The 24,497-nt window shown below is 43.7% G+C and overlaps 1 protein-coding gene across 1 annotated transcript in view; it reads right to left on the reverse strand.

Annotated features, from left to right (window-relative positions):
• LOC144685066 (kielin/chordin-like protein) overlaps positions 1-24,497 on the reverse strand; it is a 368,175-nt gene that overhangs the window by 199,976 nt on the left and 143,702 nt on the right. The gene's annotated exons all lie outside the window — the stretch shown is intronic.

Here is a 24,497-nt window from a genome sequence, read left to right on the forward strand (position 1 = left end):
ACTTTAGTGGATAAGTTTCCGGTGCCTGGATCGGTCTGGTGGAACCCTGCAATATAGTTCTTTTTTATTCGTTCGTGGGATGTGAGCATCACAGGCTAGGCTAGCACTTATCACCCATCCCTAACTACCCTTGTTCAAATGGCATTTCTTAAGGGCCAACCACATTGCTGTGGGCCTGGAGTCACATGTAGGCCATACCAGGTAAGGACAGCAGATTTCCTTCCCTAAAGGACATTAGTGACCCAGATGGGTTTTTATAACAACTGACAATGGTTTCATGGTCATCATTAGACTTTTAATTCCAGATTTTTATTGGATTCAAATTCCACCCTCTGCCGTGGTGGGATTCGAACCCTGGTCCCCAGAGCATTACCCTGGGTCTCTGGATTACCAGTCCAGTGACAATACCACTACGTCACCACCTCCCTGAAGAGGGAGGTCCACAGAGGGTGACAGGCATCCTCATCACCTGCTGCACCCTTCACAACTTGGCGCTGCAACGGGGAGAGGAGCTGTCGGAGGAGGAGGAGATGTAGCTCTCCTCCGATGAGGAGCGCATTAATGGGGATGAGGATGAGGAGATCCTCGAAGACGAGGATGACAGCAATGAGGCCATTGCATTGTCCAGACAAGGGTGATGCATTCGGGAGGCCCTCATAGCTTCTAGATTCATGGAGGATGACGACAACATGCAGTGAGGACACTCAATAGATCCTCACATTGCATCTATGAATGTTTGATTCCAGTCTGGCTTATGGCAGCACACCTAACCTCTGTGATAAGGCTCCTGTCATGGAGACACAGCAAATGCCCATAGTCCCAACATTCAGGAGGATGATGATGACATGCAGTGGGGACACACCATGGATCTGCACATAGCTTGTGTGAACGTCTGTCCGGCTGATGGCACCTCACTTGCACTCTGTGAACAGGGTCATATCATGAAGGTGCAACGGGGAAACTTTAACTTCTCCTGATCCTATGGCATCCTTCGTGAGCTGAACCCTTCAGAACCACACTGTCACCGGACACAGATGCTGATGAGATGGGGGCCAGCCACACCTCAAAAAGGTGCTGCGAGCACAGAGAGAGAATGATGGAACTCTGTGCTGCTGGCCCAGGGCATTCTAGCAGCAAAGACAAGCAGGCATGACAGATATGTCCAGTAACTGTAAAGGTACACTATCAATGTGCTGGGAAATTTGCAGAAAGCACAGGGTGAGGCCCTGTACTGAGACACCTGCCTTTATCTTGTGCAGGAACCACACTTTCACTGCAGACTGACAAGAACACTGCTTATCATTGCACGGAACATAGACAGGGTGACATTGTGGATCAGACAGTGTGAGGTGCTCACCAGATTGTGACCCCAAGGCTACTCTAGAGCTAGGTCCCACCAAGATGTGTGTCTCTGCACTGGTGGATGGTATGGGTGAGCGTTGTGAAAGGGTTTCAATTAGGGCGTCATCAGATTCTTCTTCTGAGGTGTCTTTGGGGCCTGAGTCGAGGACCACCGAGGTGGTGGACTCCTTTGGCTGCTGCCCACATGTGCCTGCAAAAGCAAGGAGAGATAATTAGTGCATGGCAGTGGCCTGTGAAACAGGGGAACTGACTCACAGGATGCTTGTCTGACGGATCCTCACTTGGTTGAGGATCACCTTCAGCACAAGAACAGCCCAGATCGTCAACGGCCAGCTGGATGGCTCTGCTTTCAAAATCTGTGAGGACCTTGAAGTCAGGCATTCCTCCACCAGTCTGCAACCTCTCCCTTTTGTTGTGTGCCAGCTTGTCCTGCATGAAGACAGTTAGAGGGTAAGCAGGACGCCTGCCAGGCCAGATGAGAAGGATGCCTGGCATGTGTGGGTGGTGAGCGATGCCATGGACAGGATGAGGACAGGATCCGCAGGGCAGATGAAGGTGAGTGTGAGAGAGTGAATGGTGATGTCCCTGGAACTGGCAGTGAGTGATATCCCTGTGGATGTGTGATGGGTTTGAGAGTGTGAGAGTTGAGAGTGATGAGAAGAGTGACTTACCCTGGTGGAATGAAGGAGATTATTCATCCTCTTTCAGGACTGGGCGGCTTTCCTCTTTTGCAGGGCCTTGGCACTGACCACCGCCTGCCATGCTGGATTGGTGACCATGTTTACTGGTCTTTGCCCGGAGCAGGAGTAGAGGACTTCGTGGCGGGTCTCCACTGCGTCCAGTAGATGCTCGAGGGAGGCGTCGCTAAATTTGAGGGCAGCATGTTTCCTGTCTTTGGCAGCCATCAGTTCCCAGCAGCTTCCTATCCCTTGAAGAGTGCTAGCTCTGTGCAGGGGTGCCCAGTTTACTGAAGGCCTGAGGTGACAGTGGGGTGGGCGAATCAGAGGCCACACTGCCAGCAACCTGGCCTGTTTCCTGGGAATGCATCATTAATGAGGTGGAACACGCCAGGAAGGCGACGATACAGCGTGAAAAGCCACCAGTGCAGCCAGCAGGTAAAACATCCTTTTTCCCACCCACTACCACACATAAGGGGCAGAATCATTCCAGATTTGCACTATTTCATGAAGTGGAAGTGTAAATTGTGGCAGGTATGGAAACGGTGTTGGTTCGTCAAGGAAATTAATGTCAAAACATGCACCTGATTCACACTTGGGAACTGTGGTAAAGTGGACTACCATGTACCTTTAAGAGAATGCAAGTGGACTAACCATGTGACAGTACTGACCAATGTACAGCGTGGGCTACTGGTTAACTGCAAGTCTAGAGCTGGAGGCAGTTGTGGGAGCACGCAGGATTTAGTGCTCTGCCTTCTGTTGCAATAAATAATCACAGTTTGTTCTTATGTTGGTCTCTCTCCGTCATTCGGTTTTTAATTCCAGAACTTTATTGAATTTAAATTTCACAATCTGTGGTGGGATTCATACCCGGGTCCCCAGAGTATTACCCTGGGTCTCTGGAATATCAGTTCAGAGACAATGCCGCTATGCCACTGCGAGCATCAACTAACAAGTGTATATGAAGGTGTGCAATTTGAGTTTACTCGACTAGTGAACTCACAGACTCAAGACATAAAAGGAACCATGTCAGTCTCTCTGTGAAACTGATGTACGACGCTAAGCCTGTGCTGACAATGATGGAAGTGCTCACAAGGTTATTCCTTTCATGGATCCCACAGAGGAGCCTACAGCAGGATGTGAATGTTCTCATGCTGCTAGCAGTAACTTAGGAAGTAAATATATTTCCCCAATATCCTGGCCTTACATATCTTCTCTGTCTTTTCCACCCACTGTTTCCCTGCTATTTGTAATTGTAATTCTAAAAAATATCAAAATTACAATTGCAGCAAATCAGTAAACACTTTAGTTTACATCAGGGTCACAATGCTTGTTTCACCCATGAGTTAGGATGGCCAGGTAAGAGTCTTTGGCTAGGATTTTTCATGCCCGCTGGCATAGGGCGTGATTGGTAGCATGAGCTGACAATATGGTGCGATCGGTTTCACAACGTCATGAAACCAGTTCACGACCATCCGCTCAGCCTGCCAATGGCGGAGAACGCATTCCCCTGCCATTGGATGTCGGAAACCTCATTGTAATACATCAGCATATCATTATTAGGCCTGCCCATTGGAATCATCCCCCCCCAACTGGATTGTCTGTCCATGTCGGTGGGAAAACACGCCGACAGTTTTCACAACAGCATGTAAGCGACATGCACTGGCAGACTGCACAATGCACTGGCAGGCTGCACGATGCACTGGCAGGCTGCACTATGCACTGGCAGGCTGCACTATGCACTGGCAGGCTGCACTATGCACTGGCAGGCTGCACTTTGCTCAGGACTTTAAGGTTTGTTTCCCTACCTTGCTTCAGTCAGCACTCGCAGTCATCAGCGCCAGGCTTCACAGGCAGCACCACATCACTTAAGAGGACTCACGGCTGGTTTCTACCTACCAGATCAGTCGTGTGTGGGAGGCTTTTCAATGGCTGCAGGGCTAGGGCTTGCTTGGTGAAGGGGGAGCAGTGGCCTCAGGCAAGGGAAGAGACTGCCTCCTTCCAATTCAGCAATGTTATGTACATGGAGTTCACATTGTAAATGACTATACTTGCCTCTCCCTGGATGAGAGCTGTACTGGGGAAGGAGGGTATCCCAGGGTGTGTGTGGGGGGAAGGCATGTGTTGATCTATGCAAGTGGCCTTAAGATGGTGATGGCTGAGGAGGCAGGCTCCAGAGGAGATGAGGCCAGATGGACATGTGAAGATATATGTGTGAGAATGGGTGGTGGTGTCCCTTGAGCTGGCAGTGAGTGGGATGTCAGTGAATGCGTGATGGGCATGAGTGTGAGAGTTTAGAGTGATGAGATGGTTGCCTTACCCTGGTTGCACGGATGAGATCATTCATCCTTTATCTGCATTGGATGGCCAACCTCTCCTGTGCAACATTGGCACTGATCACCACTGCCACCGCTTCCCAAACCTGGTTGGTCATGCCACTGCCCATCCTTTGGGCAGAGTGGGGGTAGAGGACATCACAGCAGGCCTCCACAGCATCCAAAAGGCATTCCAGTGACGCATCATTAAACCAGGGGGCTGTAGTCTTTTTGCTTCTCGTGACATCTTCACTGTAGTAGTCCTGGGCTGGGAGCACTGAGAAGTGTGCGCGTGACTGGACTTTAAATATGGTGCCTGACGTGATGAAGCAGCGGAGTGATGGCGAGGCTGGCAAATGAGAGCTCACCCGCCATGGAAACGGCGTATTTCCCGGGAATGCATAACTAATGTGGCGGGTTTGGAATGATACGGTGCGAAAACCCAACATCGTTTTATCCGCCACTACCATATTTGGTGTGGGATGATTCCGCCCTTTGTTTGAGATTTGCACCAGGGAAAGGCAAGTATAGGCATTTACAATGTGAACTCCATGTACATAACATTGCTGAATTGGGAAAAGGCTTGGCAATGAATTGTACAATCAGATAAAGAACACACAAGTAAATCTGGCCATTGCAATAATTTGTCATTTTCCCTGCCTGGTTTTGTACCTCAGCTGCTGGTCTGCTCATCCCCAGGAATGAGAAGCCCTCTTTGAATGGCTATGTTATTAGCACAAAATATACACAGTCACTTTCTGGGACATACTGTAAGTTAATCTTTCAGACCATTCGTTCAGAACCAGTAATGTCTCATCTAAGATTCTCTTACTATTTGTGTTGCTTACATCTGATTTTGTGCTGCAGTTAAGGAATTATGAAGGTACATCAACAACCAGAAACAAAATGTTTATCACTTCACCCAGACATCTTTGATGAGGTGGTGGTGGTGGTGGAGGTGGGGAAGGGGGGTGGGGGGCGGTGGTGGTGCAGTTTATCTGAACCTTCTAACATGTTGCTCTTTCTTCAGCTTAAGATCTTTAATTCTACACGAGTGGATATGATATTTCCATATATACTTAACCCAAATCCTATGCACTCAGCCATCACAGACATCACCCTCTTACTGTAGCATCAGCTCTTCTGGAAGCCACAACCCATGCTGTGGGACTTTCATATTCTCACTCATAGTTTCATATGCCAGTGACTGTCATCTTCTGTAATGGCTATCACCTACAGTAAGTAACTATCCTCTTTAAGTATTTACTTTTACAGTAAAACATAAACAAGGCCAAAATTAACTTTAACCTTTTCTTAAAGTAAAGGTTTGCAAGAGAACTGAAGTAACTTTGTATAATACAATAAATGAATGTCCTGTTCATCAGTACTTTGAAGAGGAACTTCCTATGGAATTTGCAAATAATCTCCAGTCATTGATCAGCACTGCCAACTTTTTTTGTCTTTTTGATGGTCATACCCCTTCCAGCAAGAGTAGCTGGACAATGATCAGAAATGGGAATCTGAACTCACCCAAGGGTATTGTGGCCTATTTTAATGCTGTTGATCAACAACCCAGGATAGTACTTCCATTGCTGATGATCATCCTGCTTCAAACTGTGTGAATGTGGGTACAGATGAAGACAGGCTCTGGCTTAACCCCAGTGTCCTCTGAGGTTGAAGAGTCTTTCATAAAAATGGCTACTTAGAAACATAAAAGTATTAGGTACAGGAGTAGGGCATTTAGCCTCTCAAGCACGCACTATTCAATTGGATTGTGGCTGACCTGCAGATCAGCTCCAATTGAGGGACCAGAGAGTCACCATAACCTGCAAAATTACACTTGGCAGTATTTGATGAGGCAGTGTAAAAGGAGTTTCACTCTGTATTTAGGCTGTGGTATAGCTGACCTTAGAGTTCTTGCCACAAACAGAATTGCAAACATTGGATACTGTTCCATTTCTCAAGATGACATCCCTCTCATTGATGAGGAAAATAAATTGACCAAATTAAAAGGTATAAGATGCTGTGAGTAAATGACTCGCATGACAGCTTGAACTTCAGCTTAAGATATACATTTCCAAATGCGATAGACCAACTAAACCCATGTTTGCATTCCAATCACATTGCACCTGGGTACAGACAACATAAAACATGTGAACCATGACCTAATCATGGGGTCATGTGGCTACAGAGCAGAGAATAAGCAAAAGAAACAAAAGGACTTGCATTTATATAGCATCTTTCAGAATTACAGGATGTCCCAAAGTGCTTTTGAAGTGTAGACGCAGTTGTAATGCAGGAGTCAAATTGCACACAGGCTTCAGTCTGTCTGACATTGATGCAGTGAGCAATTTTATACCATAGCATGAACTGACAACAATCTTCCACCCACACCCTGCTCCCACCTCCCCTATTCCCTTTGCGGAAAGGTATATATAATGCAGAAAACAATCAAGGATGGATAACTCCTCCTATGTAGCTTTTATTTCAACAGTTAGAAAACATCTGGCATAGGGCATTTTACTGCAAAATTCTCAGCTACAAGGTGTCAGAGCTACAGGAGGGAGAACACACATTTGTCAGAGCCACAGGGGTCTAAGCACACATTGTCATAGCTACAGGGAGTCAGAGCACAAACTCAGAGCTACAGGGAGTCAGAGTGTTACTCACAATAAGAGGTTGTGGTGGAAGCATTAATCCAGGCTGGTCTCTTGGTTAAAACTGGTTTATTTCCAAGACAACACCTCAGTGCTACAAACTTCCCAGTCACTTCCACAGTGTTCCAGCTGTACTTTTTTATTCTATTTAGATGTATAATTAATGCCCATCACCTGTTTAACTAGCAATTGGTTTTAACAAGATGATTGCCATATTAACAGATTCCCCTCTTTTCTTTTCAAAATTAAAAACTAAAAAAAACTTGAACACTTTTATTTTTAAACAAACAGAAGGAAATGTCACGTATTCCACGTCTATAATTCCCGAATTTCACACATATATATATATATAAAACACACAAACACACACACACAAACAAACACACACATTCAATTATAAAACAAAAACAATTTTTCATTGCATCATCATAAGATGCCCCTCTTCCAACACATTTGATAATTTCTTACAGCGGGCACTTCTTTTTGTAAAACAGTCTGATAGTTGGTGACTTGTATCAACCCATTTTATCTTAGAGATCTCTTTTCTCTCTAACATCTCCTTTATGCTGGCTAGGTTTATTGGTAGCCTTTTTTCCGGTGACACTTTGTGGAATGGACGTTGTCCCAAAGAAACTGGTTATCAACATAACATTCTCTGGGCAAACTTTTCCCACATTGCCGCTTATATAATATTTCTGTCAATATATTGGGTAGATAAACCCCCATATCTAATGCTTCTACCAAGGCTAACGTTTCAGCAGCTAAGGCGCTTTTCACTACCCTTTTTATTTTCTTGGCCTCCCAAGCCAGTGGACAACATTTATCTTTCTTTCCCACCAAGAATACGATAAACCCTGCTGTGCTGGAGTACCCATCTGGAAGATTAGCATGTGAAGCATCACTAAAAATGATCAACCTCATATCTTCTGGATCACCCAAGGCTGGAAACTTGAGCACACAACTCTCAGAATGTAATTTTTTTAAGTGTTTTATTTGCTCTCAGAACTTGCTCAACTGTAGCTTGTTTCATCATGGTGCTCAGCTCCAACATATCATAACTAGCATCAGGACTAGTCTGAGCGCACAACCAGTTCAACTGCCCAATCAAACTTCTCAACTGTTCCATTTCTTCCTTGGTAACAGGATCCTCTTTTTGTGAGGATCTACCACGGGTTATTGGGATATAATTAACATTTTCTAGATAAGATTGTTGATTCAATGTCACTCCTAACTTGCTCTGCTTAATGTCTAAACCTATGTATTTAAAGGCCCCAGAAGCCTGACTTCCAACCTGGAATTCCTTCTTTATCTTCTCAATTACCCATTGTTCAAATTCTACAGGTCCTCTGCACAGGAAATCTTCAACATGCATGATAAAGATTCCAGCTAGTTTCTCCTTATGGTACCAGTAGAACGTCACAGGGTCTGCCTTTAACTGACTGCAACCTGTTTTCAACAAGACAGACCTCATGGAAAAATACCAAACTCCTGATGCATCATTCAACCCTTAAACACACATTCAATTTCCATAGCTTTCCTTCTACATCCCTGGCTTCTTTGGGTGGTTTAAAAAGAAACTTCCCTTTGAAACTTCTTCCCCTGTAAAAACGCAGCCTTTATATCAATCGATTTGCATTCCCAGGAATAGGATGCCAAAATAGCTTTAAAAAATCTTCAAACTCACTTTCCCCACAGTAGGCGAGTCCATTCTGACATCCTGATCTCCTAGTCTCTCTTCAAAGCCTTGGGCTACTAATCTCACTTTGGCCTTATGTGTGTCATCTGGGAGTACCTTTTCTGTATAGATCCATCTCGGAGATAAAGCTAGCTGTCCTCGGTCAGGTGTTTCAGAATATACCCCAAATTCTTTCCAACTTTCTAACTCTTTCCATTTGGTTTCCTTACCAATTTATTAGCAGCTACTAGAATCGCTTGTTCATAAGGACTTCTACTTCCATTGAGATTGCTAGCTTGCTCTCTTGTTAAGCTGGCCTCTACTCACATTCCTCTCTCTTTCTGGACTGCTACTATATGATCGCCCTCCCATGTGACCAGAACCCCATTCGCAAGTCCGTGAATCTTTTCTTGGGTCATGACCACTTTCTGGTCCACTGTCAGAACTCTTACTGTGCTTCCTGGGTTTCCACATCTTTACCTAGGTTTGCCATTCGATAGGTCTTGTCTCCTGTCCCTCATCCTGCACATTTAGCCAATGTTTGTATTTACCAGTGGCCTTTCCTGCTCTCCCCTATGATGGTGGCATCCCTCTACACACTGGTCCCTTCTGGCACATATGTTACCTTTGTTCCTACTTTGGGTAATTGCCCTTTTGGATGAATAGTGTTGTCCTGTACCTCAGTGTTACTTTGTTCACAATCAGTCAATCCTGTATCTGCCGTCATCTGCTCCTCATAACTACGCAATGTGTATGTATATGTGAAGTGTATGGTGCTTCCTCACGTTCTATGTCCTGTTCAGAGCCTGTAAAGGTATAGTCAGTGCCAATTAACCGTGAAGAATGTACCCTAACAGTTTGATGACTGTGTTGCACAATTACTACTTTCCCATCACTCCCTATAACCTTGCCAGGTCCTTTCCACTCTTTCTGGCTTTCCCTTTCATAATATACCATGTCTTCTTGTCTAAACTGTATTCCTGATGGTCTTATGCAGTGACGTAGGGCCCGCCGAATTTTCTCCGAAACCTCAGCTTTAATGAAAGCTTTTCGGCCCGCATGCCAAGCGTTCAGATGAGCAGAAAAAGTGGAGCTAATGCTAGTCCTTTCTAGAGCAGGGGAAGTATCTGACAACACCGAGGGTAACTTTGGATTTCTTCCATACACCAATTGATACCGACTGTACCCCTCTTTGCGTGCACAGCCCATCCTAGCGCCGTTTGCAGTTTACAACCTGGTTGATTGGCTAATATTTTATGTAACATATCATCTATTACCGCATGGTTTCTTTCACAAAGACCATTACGAAATGGGCTCTCAGCTGCAGTGTGCATAACTATAATGTTTAAATCTTCACACATATCTCGAGATTCCTCATTGGTGAATTCACCACCATTATCTGTGAGGAACTTCGTTGGTGTTCCTAATCCTGTTCCTACCCATTTCTCCATGACCTTATTGACAATGGTCCTTTTGTCTTTACTATGTATTACAGTGGATAGGCTAAATCTGGTTGCCATATCTATGAAGTGCAGTAAAAAAATACCCCTATCCTTGTCCCAAACTTTCAAGTCCATTGCCACTGCATCGTTAAACTCGCTGGCTAGTAGCAAGCTCACAACAGGTCGCGGTGGTATCTGGCAATATTTAAGGCAAATTTCACACTGAGCAGTGATTTGTTCAATAAGATCATCATATCCTTTATCAACCACTCCCGCATCTCGAAGTAGAGTCTTCAGTTTCTGTGGCACCAGATGTGCAAACTGTCTACGTAATTTCCAAATGATCTTCTTTTTGTCCACCAAATTCTCATTCTCAGCAGTTAACAAAACTTCATGAACTTTTTGATGAGAAATCTTCAGCTTCCTTAGTGGCAAACAGTAGTGGCCTGACCCAGTAAAATGTAGATCCACATTTTTCCCAAACACGACTGCTCTAACATTCTTCGTATCTAGCATCATCTGAGCCTTCTTCATCGCAGATCGACTCAATAATGGTATCTCACTAGAAACCACATCAGTACTGATAAACATATTGATCCCTGCTATCTTACAAGGGAGGACCACCCGGTTGGAGGATGTTAATGTATTGTCATCTCCGAACCTGAAGCAGGTAGAGCTTTCATACTCCTTGACCTTCCGCCGGTCTGCCTCATTGAGAGACTCCAGACGGCAGTCAAACCAGTCCATGCTGCACACTGTAGAAGTGCAACCAGAACTGCACAGTTGAAGGAATCTACCATCAAGATACTCATCACTGAATTCAAACTCTCAGTGATCAATACAATTCCATCATGGCAGTCACAATCATCATTTTCAGTTTCAGATGAATCCACCTCATGGGTCACTTCAAAAACACGATTCCTTCGCTGTGGGCAGTTCATTGCGTAATGGTACTGGGAATCACCGAAAAACCATTCCCCTTGCATTTTTTGGGTTTAAACATCTAGGGTCACCATCCCAGACACGCCCTTTTGTCCCTATTCTCAAATTGGCTAGGGTTACAACCATTTTCAGACCTCTTGTCATTAACCCCATCTTTGTATAAGAATCTTCATCTAATATTTGGTCGACCGCAAAATTTGGTCACCATTGAATCCTCTATCCTTTGTTTTACAGCATAGTTGTTCGTATTTTACAGCATAGTTGTTCGTATTTGCTAAAAAAATGGCAGGGAACGACTGTTTCCCCAGAAATTTTTTTAGGGCAGCAGCCATTTGATCTAAGAGAGGTTCTTTCCCTCAGAACTGAACCCCTGTTAGTACTAAAAGACTATCAATGTGAGAAATGCGAGCACAGTCCAGTAATTTAAATGCCAATACCGATTTTGGAATTTCAAGTTCAAATCTCTGTAGCCTCCTGTACAATTTATCAAAATCCATGATATATTCTTCCATGGACTGATCATCTGATTTCCTAAACCTATCAAAGATTGTCCAAGCTTCATAAGCTTCCAATAACTCATCCTTTTTGTAGAACGTATCCAAAAATTGTATCAGACGGTTTAATCCCTCTTCCTGATCCAAATCATCCACTTTTCACTCTGAAAATACTTTACTCCTTATCTTACTTTTGGCTGGTAATGATAACACCAAAGCCATACCTTGCTTCTTCCAGGGTATAGAAATAACCCGGGTCCACGTTTCAACTTCAGCCTTTCATCGCTGATAAGGTTCAGAGTCGGAAAAAATTGGTGGATAGTCAAAGCTTGCGGTTTTGCACCATCTTTCCGCCATTCCATAACTGAAATTGTTAGCAACAGTACACTTCTTTTCCCTCAGAGAACTGAGACAGAAAGCTTCATATACAGCAATCAATCAGCAAAACTTAAAGTTCATCCTCTGCTACCATGTTACTCACAATAAGAGGTTGTGGTAGAAGAATTAATCCAGGTTGGTGTCTTGGTTAAAGCTGGTTTATTTTTCAAGACAACTCCTCAATGCTGCTGACTTCGTAGTAGCTTCCACACAAAGTTTTCCAGCTGTACCTTTTTATTCTATTTAGATGGGATAATTAATGCCCATCACTTGTTTAACTAGCAATTGGTTTTAACAAGATGATTGACATATTAATACAGAGCACACATTGTCATAGCTACTGGAGGGACAGCGCATACTGTAAGAGCTACAGGAACTCAGAACACACATTGTCAGAGCTATAGGGAGTCCGAGCACACATTGTCAGAACTACAGGGAATCAGAGCACACATTGTCAGAGCTACAGGGAATCAGAGCACACATTGTCAGAACTACAGGGAATCAGAGCACACATTGTCAGAGCTACAGGGAATCAGAGCACACTTTGTCAGAACTATAGGGAATCAGAGCACACATTGTCAGAGCTACAGGGAATCAGAGCACACATTGTCAGAACTACAGGGAGTCAGAGCACACATTGTCAGAACTACAGGGAATCAGAGCATACATTGGCATAGCTACAGGAGGGAGAGCACACATTGTCATCACTACAGGGAGTCAGAGCACACTTTGTCAGATCTACAGGAGGGAGTGCACATATTGTCATAGCTTCAGGGAATCAGAGCACACATTGTCAGAGCTACAGGGAGTCAGAGCACACTTTGTCAGAGCTACAGGGAGTCAGAGCACACATTGTCAGAGCTACAGGGAATCAGAGCACACATTATCAGAGCTACAGGGAGTCCGAGCACACATTGTCAGTTAAAAGCAAAATGCTGTGAATGCTGGAAATCTGAAACAAAAACGGAAAATGCTGGAAAAACTCAGCAGGTCTAACAGCATCTGTGGAGAGAAAAAAAGAGTTTACGTTTCAAGTCTGTATGACTCTTTTTCAGAGCGAAAGAGAAGCAAAGATGTGATGACATTAATACTGTATAAGTGGGGTGGAGCAGGTGAAGCTGGATAGAAGGCCAACGATAGGTGGGGGCAAAGGAGAGATTGACAAAGGTGTCATGAACAAAAGGATAAAATGGTCGTGGTACTGTCTAAAGGATGGTGGCATTAAGGTAAGAAAACAGAATGTAGAATGATAGCAGTACAAGGGTAAGCACTCTAGAAAGAACAACATGAACCAGTGACATTTGGCACTTGTGGGTGTGGGAAGAAGGGAAGGGACGGTGGTGGGGAAAAAAGATTTAAATGGTGGGGATAAAACAATGAATAAAAATGAAAATAAATAAAAATAAAAATAAATGGATAAAAAATAAAAATGAATATTGAAAAAAGGGGATAAAAAAGGGGTGAGAATGGAGGAGAGAGTTCATGGTCTGAAGTTGTTGAACTCAATGTTAAGTCTGGAAGGCTGTAAAGTGCCGAATCGGAAGAAGAGGTGCTGTTCCTCCAGTTTGCATTGAGCTTTACTGGAACATTGCAGCAGGCCAAGGACGGACATGTAGGCATGAGAGCAGGGTGGTGTGTTGAAATGGCAAGCGACAGGAAGGTCAGGGTCATGCTTGCGAACAGACCGAAGATGTTCCGCAAAGCGGTCACCCAGTCTGCGTTGGTCTCTCCAATGTAGAGGAGACCACATTGGGAGCAGCGAATGCAGTAGACCAAATTGAAGGAGGTGCAACTGAAGTGCTGCTTCACCTGAAAGGAGTGTTTGGGCCCTTGGACAGTGAGGAAGGAGGAGGTAAAGGGGCAGGTGCCGTGGGAGGGGGTTGAGGTGTTGGGGGTGATGGAGGAGTGGACCAGGGTGTCCCTGAGAGTGGGGGGGTGTGAAGGGAAGATGTGTTTGGTGGTGGCATCATGATGGAGTTGGCGGAAATGGCGGTGGGTGACCCTTTGATTGTGGAGGCTGGTGGGGTGAAAAGTGAGGACCAGGGGGACCGTATCATGCTTCTGGGAGGGAGAGGAAGGTGTGAGGGCAGAGGCGTGGGAGGTGGGCCGGACACGGTTGATGGCCCTGTCAACCACAGTGGGGGGGTGGGGGGGGGGGGACTTTGGTTAATGAAGAAGGAAGACATGTCAGAAGCGCCATTTTGGAAAGTGGCATCATCAGAACAGATGTGATGGAGGCCTGCTGCATTGTTCCAGTGAAGCTCAATGCAAACTGGAGGAACAGCACCTCACCTTCCAATTAGGCATTTTACAGCTATCCAGACTTAACATTGGGTTCAACAACTTCAGGCCGTGAACTCTCGCCTCCATCCTCACCCCCTTTTTATCCCCTTTTTTCAATATTCATTTTTATTTTTTAACTTTTATTTTTTATCTACTTATTTTTATTTATTTTCATTTTTATTCATTGTTTTATCCCCACCTTTTATCCTATTTTCAATCTTTTTTCCCACCACCATCCCCTCCCCCGGCCCACCCCCACAAGGGCCATCTGTCACTTGTTCATGTTGTTCTTTCCAGTGTGTTTACTCTTGTCCGGCTATTATCACATTCTGCTTTCTTACCTTAATGCCTCCGTCAGCGCCTCCTTTAGCCAGTACTACTACCATTAATGCCCCTTTGTCCTTATGTTCATGACATCTTTGTCAATCTCTCCTTTGCCCCCCACCTAACACTGGCCTGCTGTCCTGCCTCACCTGCTCCACCTCCCCCCTTATACAGTATAAATGTCATCACATTTTTACTTCTCTTTAGCTCTGAACAAGAGTCATATGGACTCAAAACTTTAATTCCGTTTTTTTCTCTACACACTTTCTCAGATTCAACAGGTCAAAAGTATGGACAATGTCAGCTTTTGAAGGGATGGGAGCCTCTCGTGTCAATGATAATATCCCCTTTGTGCTGTGAAACTGGATCTCATGGCAAGAGAGCAGGATTACTGACACTGCCCAAATATGTGATTGCTGAACCTTATTGCGTGCATCGCATCTGGAACCTCCCTGAATGGCAGGAGGTAAAGAGAGAAAAGGAACTGAGAGCTTTTTTTCAAAACATGCCATTAACTTTTAGTAGAACTGCTTTAACTAGATTATTATTGCAAAGGAAATGATTACTTTTGAAACATTTCCACAGCTGTAAATGTCCTGCACAGACACACGTGGGAAACTTACATTCCATTTTAGACACTGGTCTTGGTGCATAATAGAGATGGCCAAGAAAGTTTCAATATCAGTCATTTGGCCATGGTCATTGCAATCTCTTCCCACATAAAACGTTAACTATTTTTAAAATCACTTCTTCTGCGATGTATCTCTATCATGCAGACTCTCCACTACCATCATCCGCATTCCTGATGTGGAGTAGGGAATGATCTTTGAGGAAGTTAGAACCAGTGAAGGATAAGTATACTTCCAGGGTAATGGAGGTCCAGAATTTCTTTTGATTTCGTCAGTTATTAGTGGGACGGGACATGCCCATATTATCCTGTCACTAACCCATAAGAAAGCAAGAGTAGGCCATCAGCCCCTCAAGCCTGCTCTGCCAGTCAATAAGATCACGGCTGATCTGATGCGGCCTCAACTTTTCTTTCCTGCCTCTCCCCCATAACCCTTGCTTTCCTTGGCAATCAGAAATCTGTCTAACCCAGCCTTGAATAATATTCAATGACCCAGCCTCTGCTGCTTGCTGCGGAGAGAATTCCAAACACTAACAACCCTCTGAGAGAAGAAATTTCTCCTCATCTCCATCTTAAATGGGAGACCCCTTATTTTGAAACTGTGCCCCGGTTCGTGATCCTCCATGAGAAGAAACATTTTCTCAGCATCTACCCTGTCAAGTCTTATTGAAATGTACAAGAATCATATATGTTTCAATAAGATCACCTCTTATTCCTGCAAACTCCAAAGAGTATAGGGCCAACCTTCTCAACCTCTCTTCATAAGCCAACCCCTTCATCTCAGGAATCAGCCTAGTGAACCTTCTCTGAACTGCTTCCAATGCAAGTATGTCCTTAAGCAATGTGACCAAAACTGCACACAATACTCTAGGTGTGGCCTCATTGATGCCCTGTACAGTTGTAGCAAGACTTCCTTATTTTTATACCGTATCCCCCTTACAATAAAGACCAACATTCTGTTGCCTTATTAATTAATGGCTGTACCTGTATGCTGACTTTGCGAATCATTTACAAGAACACCCAGGTGCCACTGTACCATAGCATTCTGCAGTCTCTCTCAATACAATATTGTTTTTCTATTCTTCCTGCCAAAGTAGACAACCTCACATTTATCCACATTATGCTCAATCTGCCAATTTTTTGCCCACTCTCTTAACTTATCTATATCCCTTTGCAGACTCTTTGTATTCTCCTCACAACTTGCTTTCTTACCTATCCTCATACCAATATGATGGCAATAGTCAATCTCTTCATCCGAGTCATTAATATAGATTATAAATAGTTGAGGCCCCAGCACTAGTCCCTTGGGCACTCCACTAGTTACAATTTGCCAACCTGAAAATAACGCATTTATCTTGACTCTCTGCTTTCTGTTAGTGAGCCAGTCCTCTATCCATGCTCATATATCCCCCACAATACCATATGCTCTTATCTTGTGCAGTAACGTTTTACGTGTCGCCTTATCGAATGCTTTTTGGAAATCCAAATATGTTACATTTACTGGTTCCCTTTATCAATGCTGTTTTTACACCCTTAAAGAACTCTAATAAATTTGTCAAACGCTTTCAAAAACCATGTTGACTCTGCCCAATTGTATTGATTTTCTAAATGTCCTACATTTTAATAATGGATTCTAGAATTTTTCCAATGACAGATATTAGGCTAATTGTCCTATAGTATCCTGCTTCCTGTTTCCCTCCTGTCTTGAACAGAGGTGTAAAATTTGCAATTTACCAATCTGCTGGGCCCCTTCCAGGACCTAGGGAATTTTGGAAGATTACAACCAGTGCATCCATTATCTCTGCAGCCACTTCTTTTAAGTTGCTAGGATGCAGGCCACCAGGTCCAGGGGACTTGTCAGCCTTTAGTCCCATAGCATTCCCAGTATGTTTTCTCTAGTTATAGTGATTGTTCTAAGTTCCTCCCTCTCTTTTGCCTCTTGATTTTCTACAATTCTTGGGGTGCTTTTTGCGTCTTCTAATGTGAAGACAGATACAAAATACTTGTTCAAAGCCTTTGAAATTTCCCCATTTCCCATTATTAATTCCCCAGTCTCGCCCTCTAAGGGACCAATGCTCACTTTAGCTACATTTTTCCTTTTTATATACTTGTAGAAGCTTTTACAGCCTGGTTTTATATTTCTTGCTAGTTTTCTCTCCTACTCCAATTTCTCCATCTTTATTAATTTTTTAGTCATCCCTTGCTGGTTTCTAAAACTTTCCCAATCTACTTCCCTGCCATTAATCTTCACAGCATTGTATGGCTTTTCTTTCAATTTGATACCACCCTTAACTTCCTTAGTTAGCCACGGATGGCGCATCCTTCTGATACAGTCTTTCTTCCTCAATGGAATATACCTTGTTGAGAATTATGAATTCTTAATGTCCCTTAAATGTCTGCCACTGCATTTCCACTGTCTTACCTTTTGAACTATTTTCCCAGTTTGCTTTATCCAACTCTGTCTTCACACCCTTGTAATTGCCTGTACTTAAGTTTAAAACACTAGTTATGGACTCACATTTCTCATGCTCAAACTGGATGTGAAATTCTATCATATTATGATCACTCTTGCCGAGACAATCCTGTCTCATTACACATTACCAAGTCCAAAATAACCCATTCCTTGGTAGGTTCCTGAAATGACTCGACAGAGTGGACAGGTTTCAACAAGAAACAGATAAACTTTATTACAGAGAGTTTTTCAGGTGCTACATGCTTGATCATGACTCTTGTCATGAAGCCCACCCCCTTGATTGCCCATGCTTAGGGCTTATTGTTCGGAACCTCCCAGAACATCATGTGACCCTTGTTAGACAGTAGGAGAGGTTATACCTTCAGCTACTACATTTCCTCCCCCTTTAGTTTTTTTTTATAATTTCTATTTACAGGAAAACATTTGAATATCCAACAACATATACATGTATGCAACTTCAGATGATTAAAGATCAAGTTTCTGAGGTGCTCTCCTTATACAGCTAGAGTGGCATAGCTCTACCACTTGAGGTTCCTCAACAGGTTCTGGAACTGCAGCACAAGGCGCATCATTAGAAAGTGGCAGTTGTAGGTTTGGCAACTCTAAAGTGGCATCGGGCACGACTATTCTAGGTCGATCTGTCACCTCAGGAATTGACGGTTCAAAGTTAATCACAGGCAGAATAGTTTGTTGTTGGAATGTCTCTCCAGCATAGAATCATTTGTAAGCATCTGTGTGCTTACAAACGATTCTATCTTCCACTTGTACTTGGAAATATACTAGACCAGTCTCTAAGACAATGGTTCCAGGAACCCAACAAGATCTACTTCTGAAATTTCATACAAATATTGTGTCACCTACACTGAATGTGTGAGCTTTGTTATGTATATCATGGTTCAATTTTTGTTTACTCTGATTCCGCTCTACTTTCCCCTCTAAATTTGGAAACACTAGACTTAACTGTAGGCAGCATTTCATCAATAATTCAGACAGTGTTGAACCCATAGTCAAATGTGGCATTGTACAATAACTGAGAAGAAAGCGGGAAAGTCCAGATTCCAGATACCTTCTGATAACCTTTTCATGCCAGGCATGAGAGTTTATACAGCTCTCTCAGCTAAACCATTCAATGAGGGATGGTAAGTGGCTGTTTTAATATGTCTGATTCCAATCAGATTCATGAATTGATGAAACTCTGTGCTGGTATAGGCTGTACCATTATCAGAAACGACGATTTCAGGTAGGCCATGTATGCTAAAACAGTGACGCAGCTTCTCGATAGTTACGCTTGATGTTAGCAATTTGACTGCGTATACACCCATCCATTTAGAATATGCATCTACAATCAACAAAAACATGGTATCTAAGAATGATCCTACATAATGTAGGACCTAGATATGTAGTCTAACCCAGGGTCAGCCAGGCAAATCCCACCAATGTAGGGGTGCTAAACAGGCAAATCTTGTTGCTGACAATAGAGACAGTACTTGACCATGCTTTCCTTGTCACTATCGATGCCTGGCCACCAGACATAACTTCCTGCAAGCATTTTCATCTTCAATATGCCTGGATGCGCACTGTGAAGCTCTGTCAAGAGTGCTTCTTTACTTTGCAATGGGACGATAACTCTTGATCCCCACAACAAAATTCCACCTTGACAGCTTAACTCTGTTTCTGGCATGGAATGGTCTCAAATATTCAGATACAGGCGAATTTGACCATCCTTGCAAAACAAAGTCTCTGACTTTCGACAATATTGGATCCCTGTTCATCCAATTTCCAAATTGCTTCGCACACACAGGTGAAGAATCCAAGAAATTCAGTAATAACACAACTTCTTGTGGAACAGGAGCATTTACAAAGCTATCTGGTAACAGGAGACAACTGAGTGCATTCGCAGTGTGTAAGCCAGGACAGTACATAAAAGTATACTCATACACAGATAATATCAAAGCCCAACATTGTATTTTTGCTGATGTTATTGGCAGAATGGCTTTATCCTCACCGAATAAACCCATTAATGGTTTATGGTCTGACACAATGGAGAAATGTTGTCCATGTAGGTACTTGTGGAATTTCCTCACTCCGAATATCACCGATAAACCTTCCTTTTCTAGCTGGGAATAACGTTTCTCGGCTGTGGAGAGGGTTCTCGAGACAGAGCCATTAGGCCTTTCTGATCCATTTTCCATTCAATGTGATAACACAGCTCCTACACCATAAGGAGAGGCTCACATGTTAATACCAACTTTTTCAATGTGTTGTATTACCAATAAACATGACGAATGCAACAGTTTCTTTACTTTCCCAAAGGCTTCTTCCACAACCAACAGTGATTCTTCTTTAACAACAAGTGTAATGATGCTGACACAGTTGATAAATTATGCAAGAAGTGGCTATAGTAGTTGATCATACCCAGGAAGGACTTGAGTTCAGTTACATTGGATGCTGAGGACGCATCTTTTATTGCCCAAACTTTCTCTTCTACTGGATGCAAACCCATAGCATCCACCCTGTGACCCAAGTAAGTAACTTCTGGCACTTGAAATGTTCATTTTTCCTTCTTTAATGGTACGCTGGCTTCCATGAACCTTCTTAGCACTTCCTCCAGTTTGGCTGGTCGACCCTGTGATCAGAACATCATCCAGGTATACTACCACTCGGCAAAGTCTTTGCAAAAGACTCTCCACTGTCCTTTGGAAGATTGCGCATGCAGACGATACTCCAAAGGGTAGGCGAGTGTACTGATAGAGACCCTTGTGAGTGTTAATAGTCACATATTCTCTCGATGTGTTCTAATTGTTGATAGGCATGACTCATATCCAATTTTGTATGGGACTTGCCTCCAGCCAGCTTTGCATATAAGTTGTCTATCCTTGGAAAGTGGTACTTGTCTAGTTTTGCTGCCCTATTTATGGTCAATTTATACTTCCCACAAATGTGTATGGTTCGGAAGGACTTAACCACTGGGACTATGGGTGCTGCCCATTCTAAGAATTGGACAGGTTGGATGATGCCCAGCTTTTCTAACCTGAACAGTTCTGAATCCACTTTCTCCTTCAATGCATAAGGCACAGGTCTGGCCTTAAAGAAACGGGGTGTTACCTGAGGATCCACACGTATCTTGGCCTGCACCTCTTTTGACTTCCCTAATTCATCCCAAAATACCCTGTCGTATTTCCTTAGCAGTTCAGGAACTCCTCCTGTTTTCAGGTGAAATATCTCAGACCAGTCAAGCTTGATCTTCTGTAACTAGTCTCAGCCTAAAAGACTGGGTCCTTCTCCTTTCACTATTATCACAGGCAGCTGGGCTGCCTGTTGCCTGTAAGACACAGATACTGTGGCGATGCCCTTTACCTGAATAGATTCTCCAGTGTATGTCTTTAGTTTAGCGGTTGTCCACTCCAGGTTTGTTGGCTGTATACCTTCAGTAAGGTTTTTGAAAATATGTTCTCCCACCACTGTAGTTGAGGCTCCTGTATCCATCTCCATTATTAGTGGCTTCTCATTAACTTGGATTGTGACAGTGATAGGTTTGGTTTTTACTGTGGTTACATTACTCAAGGAATAAATGTTGGTGTCGGCAGCTTCAGGTTCTGCTGTATTCTTTAGTTCAATCAGGTCAGTTTGCTGCTTTACAGTCTGTTTCAACTTTGCCCTGCATTGCTTTATTAGGTGACCTTTCCTATGGCAGTAATGTTATTCTGCCTCCTTGAATTTACAGATGTCCAGTCCGTGGTGACCTCCACATCTATAACAGCTTACTGATGGAGTCGCTGCTGAAGTGTTTCTACTAGGCTTTTTCATGTTACTAACGGCGGACATTGCATTTCGCTTCGATGCTGTGGATCTGGTTTTCATGCCACGCTCGTCGGTAGATTCCTGCCCCACATGAAAAACGGCGCCATGGTGTATGTGTTACAAAACCTGCGAGTCTCTCGCAGCACTTTCCATGGCGAGGGAGATTTCCAGGACACACTTAAAGTTGATGTCGACCTCAGCAAGTAAATGGCCATGTATGGCGTCGTTCTGAACTCCACAAACTAGTCGGTCCCACAGCATTTAATGTGTCCCCAAAGTTGCAGTGTTCTGTCAACTGCTTAAGATTCACTACATAGATTGCGATGGACACTCCCAGGGCCCTGGCTCTGGAATTAAATTTAAAGTGTTGCATTATTACAGATGGCTTCGGCTGGAAGTGTATTTTCACAAGGTCCACTAATTCATTGTAGGACTTAGAATTGGGCACACTTGTGGCCCTCAGGTTGTGAATGAGATTGTACATCCTACTGTCACATACACTTCAGAAGGATGGCTGTCTGCTTTTCCTCCATGGTAATTTTGTTCGCTACAAAATAAAATCTGAGGCGCGCCAAATACTGGCTCCAGTCTTCCATAGTCGCATCATAAGGATCAATTCTGCCGAAGAGTGGCATGACTGGTGAGTAGTCTTTTCTTTATCTTAAGATTCAATGTACTCATGGTAACATGGCGAGGTGCAGCATCAGAGATATTTTACCCTTGTCGCCAAATATAATGACTCGACGGAGTGGACAGGTTTCAACAAGAAACAGATAATTACAGAGCGTCTTTTAGGTACTACATGCTTGTTCAGGACACTCATCAGGAAGCCCCACTCCCCAGATTGCCCGCGCTTAGGGCTCATTGGGCGGAGTCCCCCAGAACATCACATGACCCCTGATAGCCAGCAGGAAAGGTTATACCTTCAGTTACTACAGTTCCAGAATGTATTGTTCTGAGAAACTGTCCCGAATATACTCTATGAACTCATCTTGCAGGCTACCATTGCCAATTTGATCTGGCCAATTGATGTGAAGATTAAAGTCACCAATGATTATTGCAGTACCTTTCTTGCAAGTCCCCATTATTTCTTGATGCATACTCTGTCCTAATGTGTAGCTACTATTAGGGGGCCTATAAACTACTCTCACAAGTGATTCATTCCTTTGCTATTTCTTATCTCCATCCAAACTGATTCTACATCTTGATTTTCTAAGCCAAGATAATTTCTCACTTTTGCAGTGATCTCATCCTTTATTAGCAGAGCAACCCCACCTCCTTTTCCTTTCCACTTATCTTTTTGAAATGTCAAATGCCCTTGAATATTCATATCCCAGCCTTGGCCACATTGCAACTATGTCTCTATTGGTTATCATATCCTACTGATTTCTGCCAGTTTCTGCTATCAATTCATCCAACTTGTTACGAATGCTGGGGGCATTTAGATAAAGAGCCTTTAATCCTGTCTTTGTACCATAAATGCTTACTATGACCTTATTTGCTGGTGGACAGTTATGTTTGTATGCCCTTGTCCTTTCCTGCCACATTCTGGTTACCATCGCCCGTATCAATACCCTGCACTATTACCTTGTTCTTTCTCTTTAACTTGTCTTTAAGTCCCCTCATGTGAACTCTCCCTCCCCCTTGCCCTCCACTTCACTATTTAGTTTATAGCCCTCTCTACAGTCTTAGTAATAAAATTCATCAGTATGTGGTCCCACAGGTGAAGGCCATCCAGTGGCTCCCTCTTGCGACAGTTCAGTGCCCCATGAATCAAAACACATTTCTCCCACACCAATCTTTGAGCCACACATTCAACACTCTGATTTTATTTACCCGATGCCAATTTACTCGTGGCTCAGGTCGTAATCCAGAGATTATTACCTTTGTTGTTCCGCATTTTAATTTAACCCCTAGCTGCTCGTCCTCCTTTAGAAGTGTGTCTTTCTTAGTCCTAGCTATGTCGTTGGTACCCACATGGACCACGACAATTGGATCCTTCCCCCCTCACTCCAAGTTCCTCTCCAGCCTCAAGGAAATATCTTTAATTTTGGCATCAGGTAGGCAACACAGCCTTCAGGATGCATGCTGTCAGCTACAAGAGAACTGTATCTATCCCCCTGATTATACTTCCCCTACTACAACTACATTCCTTTTAACTCCCCTCATTTGACTGGCCTCCTGCATCACAGTGCTTTGGTCAGTTGCTCATCCTCTCTGCAGTCCCTGCTCTCATCCACGCAAGATGCCATAACTTCGAACCCACAATTGCAAGTGCTGAGGCTCCTCCAGTGCTACCTTCTGGATCCCCATATTCACCTCACTCACAGTAACGTCCTCCTGTCCCTGGCCGCGGACCAAATTCGAAGTACCTAGCCTAAGGGGTGTGACTACCTCCTGGAACAAAGTCCCCAGGTAACTTTCCCCCTCCCTGATGCATCACAATGTCCGAAGTTCAGACTCCAGCTCATCAACTCGGGGCGGAAGTCCCTTAAGCTGCAGACAGTTCCTGCAGATGTGATTGATGTGCATCACACAGGTGTCTGCCATTACCCACATGCTACAGCTGCAATATCTCCTGTTCCAAACTAAAATACATGACCATTATCAAAGGTACCATAATAGCCAAGCTTTTGTAATAATACAGCAATCAATTCTCTTTTCATTGCTTAGTAATTGCAATGGTCGTTGGCATCAGTTCACCTGTCAGATTTGGTAGTTTAGGATGACAATGCAATCACCAGGATTACAGAATAGCTGCCAATGGATTCAATGCTAATTATCCAACATCTCAGTAAATGAATGAACTTCCCTGGGTGGTACTGAAGCCCCAGGCTCTGAGTGAGCTAATCACATTGGAAGCAGTGAAAAGGGCAGCACAGAATAACAGGAACAGAGAGGGGAACCATCTGATTACTGAGGCATTCTAGCCTTCCATTAACTTACCAGGGTGCTGCTGGCATTCTGGTATCTTGTCCAAGTGGCCATTCTTCACTCATGAGCGCGGCCATCCTTTCCATGGATTTTACTACCCTCTCTGGCTGAG

This window comes from Cetorhinus maximus, chromosome 9 (genome assembly GCF_964194155.1).
Source record: "Cetorhinus maximus chromosome 9, sCetMax3.hap1.1, whole genome shotgun sequence".
Taxonomy (NCBI): Eukaryota; Metazoa; Chordata; class Chondrichthyes; order Lamniformes; family Cetorhinidae; genus Cetorhinus; species Cetorhinus maximus.